Here is a 7,500-nt window from a genome sequence, read left to right as displayed (position 1 = left end):
TCCAGGGTGCTGAGATGGCTGACATTTTGCTCCGCTCACGACGGTCACCGCGCGACGCAAGAACAGGCCAAAAACTGGCCAAAACGGCCCAAAAACGGGCCAAAACTGGCCATTTTTGGCTGCGCGAGCGAGCGGCGAGCGGCGGACAACGAGCGAAGCGAGAGGCAGCACCATCCCTGCTATACGAAAGCCCCATCCAGCCCTGTGCCACCCGGGGGGTTCCAGGGTGCTGAGATGGCTGACATTTTGCTCCGCTCACGACGGTCACCGCGCGACGCAAGAACAGCCCAAAAACAGGCCAAAACGGCCCAAAAACGGGACAAAACTGGCCATTTTTGGCTGCGCGAGCGAGCGGCGAGCACCCGCAACAACTCCGTTCAACGAACCGTTCGTCGCTTGCACCCGCATGTACAGCTGCTTGACAGCATGTTTTCTTATGGTTTTGGGTCATTTTGCTTGTAAATATGTAAGTTCGAACAAGCTGCAGCGTTGCAAAGCGACCGTTCACCAAACCGAGCAAAACAGCCCCAAAACAGCCCAAAACGGAGCCGTTTTCGCGTGCCGCGGGAGGTGAGCGGAGTGCTGCCTCCGCTCACCAAAATGTCAGCCAGCTCAGACCCCAGGAACCCCCCGGGTGGCACATGGCTGGATGGGGCTTCGGTTATATACCGGGCGTTGAACACTCTTTCGCAAGTTCGCACGTGACCTTTACGGGAACTTGGTGTTGCGTCCGGGACCAGGTGAGCGGCTGTTTGTGGGCTTGCAGCTGTTCGTTCATCCTTGAAAGCCTTGTTTTCCTCCCTCTCCCTCTTTTCTCTTGTGCACACAAGGTGTTCGACGATTTGCTTGTAAAGCTTCCCTTTTCGCGAGACTTCGGGACTTGTCCGTTGCTCGTTCTTTCGATCTAACTTTCTTTCTCTTTTACAGGTCCTTCGGGACCTGCGAGAGGTTACAAAGTGGCTGATCCTTGCGGAGCAAGATCGCAAGGGCAAAGCGCGACTTAGGCAACGCAAGCTAAGTTCGCGTCTTTGCAACGAGGGTGACCCGCGACTTAGGCAACGCAAGCTAAGTTCGCGTCTTCGGCCGCAAGGGTGCCTCACGCCTTAGGCAATTCCAGCTAAGGTCGTGACAGTGTGGTATTAGAGCGGGCAAGCTCTTCGATCGAACAGCGAACGAACTTCGCAACTTCGCCATGGCAAAGCATCGTGGCGAATCAAGCAAGACGGGGCAAGCCGGAACCTTGCCCCAAGCAGCCGCAGGTGGGCTGCATGTGCACACTCGCTCTCATGCTGTTGGAGCCGCTCACGAGGATCGCGGCAGCGAACAGGATGAGCGAGAAGTTGGCAACTCTCCGCGAGCGGAGGAAGCGCAATCTGGTGCGCTAACAGGAAAAAAGAGTCATAAGGAGAGACTCACGACGGCGGAAACCCGCCTAGATGTTCTGGAAGCGAGCATGGAGGAACTCTACCATGGCCAACAAAGACTTGTTGGGGTAGAGAGCTCGCAAGAGGAAGCGGAGTCCAGGATCGACAAGGTCGAGGCCCTAGTCGACCGACTGTCCGATGACACCAAGGACTCCGTGCAGCACTTGCAAGACGTTGTGGCGGAACTCACGGCGAAGGTGGCTATGCTCACAAGAATGCTAAATGCGGGAGGAGGCAACACCCGCGTTGCACCGCCACAAAACTTGAGGGCACCTGAGCCCCATGGATACGGAGGGGCCAGAGATGCCAAGGAGCTCGAGAACTTTCTGTTCGACATGGAGCAATACTTCCGAGCTACGAGGCCCGATTCTGAAGATACCAAAGTTTCAATAGCAACAATGTATCTGAATGGAGATGCGAAACTTTGGTGGCAAACTCGTTGGGAGGAGATCCAACAAGGTCGGTGTCGAGTCGACACATGGGAAGACTTGAAGCGGGAGTTGAGAACTCAGTTCCTACCGGAGAACACAGAGTTCGTCGCAAGAAGGAAGCTGAGACAACTCCGCCAAAGTACCACCATCCGAGACTATGTAAAGCAGTTTTCTGCACTGATGCTGGACATACAGGACATGTCCGAGAAGGACAAGTTGTTCAGCTTCCTTGATGGTCTGAAACCATGGGCTCAGCAAGAGCTGAATCGAAGGAATGTTACCGACGTGGTCGGGGCAATTGCAGCTGCAGAAAGGCTCACCGACTTCGTTTCCTCTGAAGACCCAGCGAGAAGGAAACAATCTTCAAGCAATCGCCCTCCAAAACATTCTCGAGGGAAAGATCTCGGGGGCGAACAGAAGAAGAAGAGCTCCCACAAAGGGCCGAACCCAAAAGGCAAGGCCTCAAAACCTGGAGGATGCTTCTTGTGCGGAGGACCGCACATGGTAAGGGAGTGCCCACAGAAGCAGGCACTCAACGCTTTGACAGCTTCCATCCACCCTCCCCGATCGGACAAGGGCAAAGCTGTTGCTCTTAGTTCGAGCAGCTCAGAATCCAGCAGCGACGAGGAGGAGTCGCAAGGACCCCGAATGGGAGCAATGCGTCTGTTGAACGCTATGCGGGGTCAAGTGGGGGAGAACACGAAGACGAAGGCACAAAAAGCAGGAAGCAGCGAACTAATGTATGTGGACATTAAGCTAAATGGCCAAACGACCCGTGCAATGGTGGACACGGGCGCTACCCACAACTTCATAGCCGATCGCGAAGCACAGCGACTTGGGTTGACATTGGAGAAGAGCCCAAGCCGAATGAAGGCGGTGAACTCGGAGGCCAGGCGAATCTCCGGGTTGGCGAAGGGTGTTCCTATCAAAATCGGGACTTGGAGCGGTAACACCAACATGATGGCCGTGCCACTGGACGACTTCCAAGTGATTCTTGGAATGGAGTTTATGCATGCGGCGAAGTTGGTGCCGATGCCGTTCTTAAACTCCCTATGTATGATGGGAGGCGATGACCCCTGCGTGGTTCCCGTCTCTCGGAGAGGAACCAAGGAGCCCCAACACATTTCGGCCTTACAATTGAAGAAAGGGGTGCGAAAGGGCGAACTGACATTCGTGGCTGCTATGAAGCTAGAGCCACTCAACGAAGAGGCCATTCAAGAACCTGCTGTAGTGGCGAACGTCTTGAAGGAGTTCGAAGACGTTATGCCACCCGAGTTGCCGAAGACTCTCCCACCACGCAGAGGCGTGGATCACAGTATCGAGCTAGAGCCAGGAGTGAAGCCTCCAGCAAGACCACCCTACCGCATGCCCCCGCCAGAGTTGGCCGAACTCAGGAAGCAGTTAGGTGAACTGCTAAGCGGTGGTCTCATCCGCAGCTCAAAAGCACCTTTCGGAGCTCCAGTTCTCTTCCAGAAGAAACAAGATGGGAGCCTCCGATTATGCGTCGACTATCGAGCCCTCAACAAAGTAACGGTGAAGAACAAGTATCCCATCCCGCTCATCGCGGACTTGTTCGACCAACTGGGCAAGGCCAAGTATTTCTCAAAACTCGACCTTCGGTCGGGGTATTGGCAGGTGCGCATTGCTGAAGGCGACGAAGCGAAGACTACCTGTGTGACCAGGTATGGAGCGTTTGAGTTCTTGGTGATGCCTTTCGGCTTAACCAACGCTCCGGCCACATTCTGTACTCTCATGAACCAACTATTCAAGGAGTATTTGGATAAGTTCGTGGTCGTCTACTTGGACGATATCGTCGTCTACAGCCAAACGCTCGAGGAGCACGTCAAGCACCTTCGGACGATTTTCAAGGTTCTCAGGGAGAACACTTTGTTCGTAAAAAGGGAGAAATGCTACTTTGCTCAAACTGAGATCCTATTCTTAGGGCATCGAATCGGTGGTGGCTCCATTCGGATGGACAAGTCGAAGGTGCAAGCAGTTGCGGAATGGCGAACACCAAAGAAGGTGCCAGAGTTGAGATCCTTCCTTGGATTCGTCAACTACTATCGACGCTTCATTTCAGGATATTCGAAGCGGGCAACCCCACTGACGGAGTTGCTAAAGAAGGAGCAGCCTTGGAAGTGGTCTGACAAATGTGAGATAGCATTCCAAGATCTGAAGGCTGCTGTTCTGGAAGAACCAGTACTCAAATTGCCAAACTATGGAGAGCCCTTTGAAGTCCATACCGATGCTTCGGACTTTGCTATCGGTGGAGTACTCATGCAAGAAGGTCATCCGGTGGCCTACGAGAGCCGCAAACTCAACGAGACCGAGAGGCGGTATCCAGTGCATGAGAAGGAGATGACAGCGGTGATCCACTGCCTACGAGTTTGGCGACACTACCTCCTCGGGTCGCGATTTGTGCTGAGGACAGACAACATCGCCCTGAGTTATTTCCAAACTCAGAAGAAGCTCTCCCCAAAGCAAGCACGGTGGCAGGACTTCCTGGCTGAATTTGATATGGCAATGGAATACAAGCCCGGGAAGGCGAATGTCGTGGCCGATGCGCTGAGTCGGAAGGTGGAGTGCGTGAATGCTGCACAACTGGAGGGCAGAGGCCAAACAAGTCAGTTACATTCCAACTTCCTTTCTCGAATCAGAGATGGACTGTATAGTGATCCCCAGGCAGTTATCCTGATGCAGCTCATCAAAGAAGGCAAGGCACGACGATTTTGGGTCCAGGAGGGACTTGTTTACACAAAAGGGAATAGAGTTTATGTTCCCCGAGTGGACAATTTAAGGCGTGAACTCTTGAAAGAGTGTCACGATTCCCTTTGGGCTGGACATCCCGGCATTCACAGAACATTGGCTCTCGTGGAGAGGGCCTTCTACTGGCCAAAGATGGGGATTGATGTGGAGGAGTATGTTCGAACATGCCTTACTTGCCAACAAGACAAGGTGGAGCAACGGAAGCCGGTGGGACTTTTGGAGCCGTTGCCTGTACCAGAAAGGCCATGGGAGAGCATTTCCTTAGACTTCATATCTAGCTTGCCGCCTGTAGGGGGACTTGGATCGATACTTGTGGTGGTCGATCGGTTTTCAAAGTATGCAACTTTCATTGCTGCTCCCCTACACTGTTCAGCTGAAGAGGCGGCCAGACTGATGATGAAGGGTGTAGTGAAGTATTGGGGAGTCCCACACAATATTGTTAGTGATCGAGACGCTCGGTTCCTGGGACGATTCTGGACCGAGCTATTCAAATTGTTGGGGTCAAAGTTATACTTCTCTACAAGCCTCCACCCCCAGACGGATGGTCAAACTGAAAGAATAAATTCGCTCTTAGAGCAGTATCTCCGGCACTACGTGAGTGCCAATCAACGAGATTGGGTGAAGCTGTTGGACATCGCCCAATTCTCCTACAACTTGCAGCGGAGCTCTGCATCCAACAAGAGCCCCTTCGAAATTATCACAGGACAACAACCGTCGACTCCGCACACTATGGCAATTGGTTATACTGGGAGTAGTCCATCAGCCTACCATTTCGCAAAGGAGTGGCATCGAAATGCCGATATTGCGCGGGCTTACTTGGAGAAGGCGGCAAAACGGATGAAGAAGTGGGCAGACTTGGGAAGGCGACCACAAGAGTTCAAAGTTGGCGATTTGGTGTTGGTAAAGCTCCAACCAGCATCACTCCAATTCTTCAGGAAAAGAGTCCACAAAGGATTGGTGCGTAAGTATGAAGGGCCCTTCCCAATTATCAGCAGAGTAGGCAATGTTTCTTACAAGTTGCAGCTGCCGGCGTGGTTCAAAATTCACAACGTTCTTCACGCCAGCAACCTGAAGGCCTACCATTCGGATCCGCAAGATGCTTCTCGAAGTATTCCAACTCGGCTACCTCCCATCACAGCCTCCTACGAGAAGCGAGTGGAAACCATTCTGGCGGATCGCAAGATAAAGCTACCCAACGGAGCGGAGCAGACAGAGTACTTGGTGAAGTGGCGAAAGCTTCCCCGAACTGAAGCCAGTTGGGAGCCTGAAGACGCCCTGCGACATGAAGAAGAAGTCATCAACAACTACCAACAAGCGTCGACGAGGGCGTCGACAGTTTAAGTGGGGGAGAATGTCACGAACGGTCGTCGCGCACCCGCAACAACTCCGTTCAACGAACCGTTCGTCGCTCGCACCCGCATGTACAGCTGCTTGACAGCATGTTTTCTTATGGTTTTGGGTCATTTTGCTTGTAAATATGTAAGTTCGAACAAGCTGCAGCGTTGCAAAGCGACCGTTCACCAAACCGAGCAAAACAGCCCCAAAACAGCCCAAAACGGAGCCGTTTTCGCGTGCCGCGGGAGGTGAGCGGAGTGCTGCCTCCGCTCACCAAAATGTCAGCCAGCTCAGACCCCAGGAACCCCCCGGGTGGCACATGGCTGGATGGGGCTTCGGTTATATACCGGGCGTTGAACACTCTTTCGCAAGTTCGCACGTGACCTTTACGGGAACTTGGTGTTGCGTCCGGGACCAGGTGAGCGGCTGTTTGTGGGCTTGCAGCTGTTCGTTCATCCTTGAAAGCCTTGTTTTCCTCCCTCTCCCTCTTTTCTCTTGTGCACACAAGGTGTTCGACGATTTGCTTGTAAAGCTTCCCTTTTCGCGAGACTTCGGGACTTGTCCGTTGCTCGTTCTTTCGATCTAACTTTCTTTCTCTTTTACAGGTCCTTCGGGACCTGCGAGAGGTTACAAAGTGGCTGATCCTTGCGGAGCAAGATCGCAAGGGCAAAGCGCGACTTAGGCAACGCAAGCTAAGTTCGCGTCTTTGCAACGAGGGTGACCCGCGACTTAGGCAACGCAAGCTAAGTTCGCGTCTTCGGCCGCAAGGGTGCCTCACGCCTTAGGCAATTCCAGCTAAGGTCGTGACAGAGCGGCGGACAGCGAGCTAAGCGAGAGGCAGCACCGTCCCTGCTATACGAAAGCCCCATCCAGCCCTGTGCCACCCGGGGGGTTCCAGGGTGCTGAGATGGCTGACATTTTGCTCCGCTCACGACGGTCACCGCGCGACGCAAGAACAGCCCAAAAACAGGCCAAAACGGCCCAAAAACGGGCCAAAACTGGCCATTTTTGGCTGCGCGAGCGAGCAGCGAGCGGCGGACAGCGAGCGAAGCGAGAGGCATCACCGTCCCTGCTATACGAAAGCCCCATCCAGCCCTGTGCCACCCGAGGGGTTCCAGGGTGCTGAGATGGCTGACATTTTGCTCCGCTCAAGATGGTCACCGCGCAACGCAAAAACAGGCCAAAAACTGGCCAAAACGGGCCAAAACTGGCCATTTTTGGCTGCGCGAGCGAGCGGCGAGCGGCGAACAGCGAGCGAAGCGAGAGGCAGCACCGTCCCTGCTATACGAAAGCCCCATCCAGCCCTGTGCCACCCGGGGGGTTCCAGGGTGCTGAGATGGCTGACATTTTGCTCCGCTCACGACGGTCACCGCGCGACGCAAGAACAGGCCAAAAACTGGCCAAAACGGCCCAAAAACGGGCCAAAACTGGCCATTTTTGGCTGCGCGAGCGAGCGGCGAGCGGCGGACAGCGAGCGAAGCGAGAGGCAGCACCGTCCCTGCTATACGAAAGCCCCATCCAGCCCTGTGCCACCCGGGGGGTTC

The sequence above is a fragment of the Musa acuminata genome, unplaced genomic scaffold, assembly GCF_036884655.1.
Source record: "Musa acuminata AAA Group cultivar baxijiao unplaced genomic scaffold, Cavendish_Baxijiao_AAA HiC_scaffold_1136, whole genome shotgun sequence".
Lineage (NCBI taxonomy): Eukaryota > Viridiplantae > Streptophyta > Magnoliopsida > Zingiberales > Musaceae > Musa > Musa acuminata.
The sequence above is the reverse complement of the archived record's forward strand: the minus strand, read 5'-3'. Positions refer to the sequence as shown.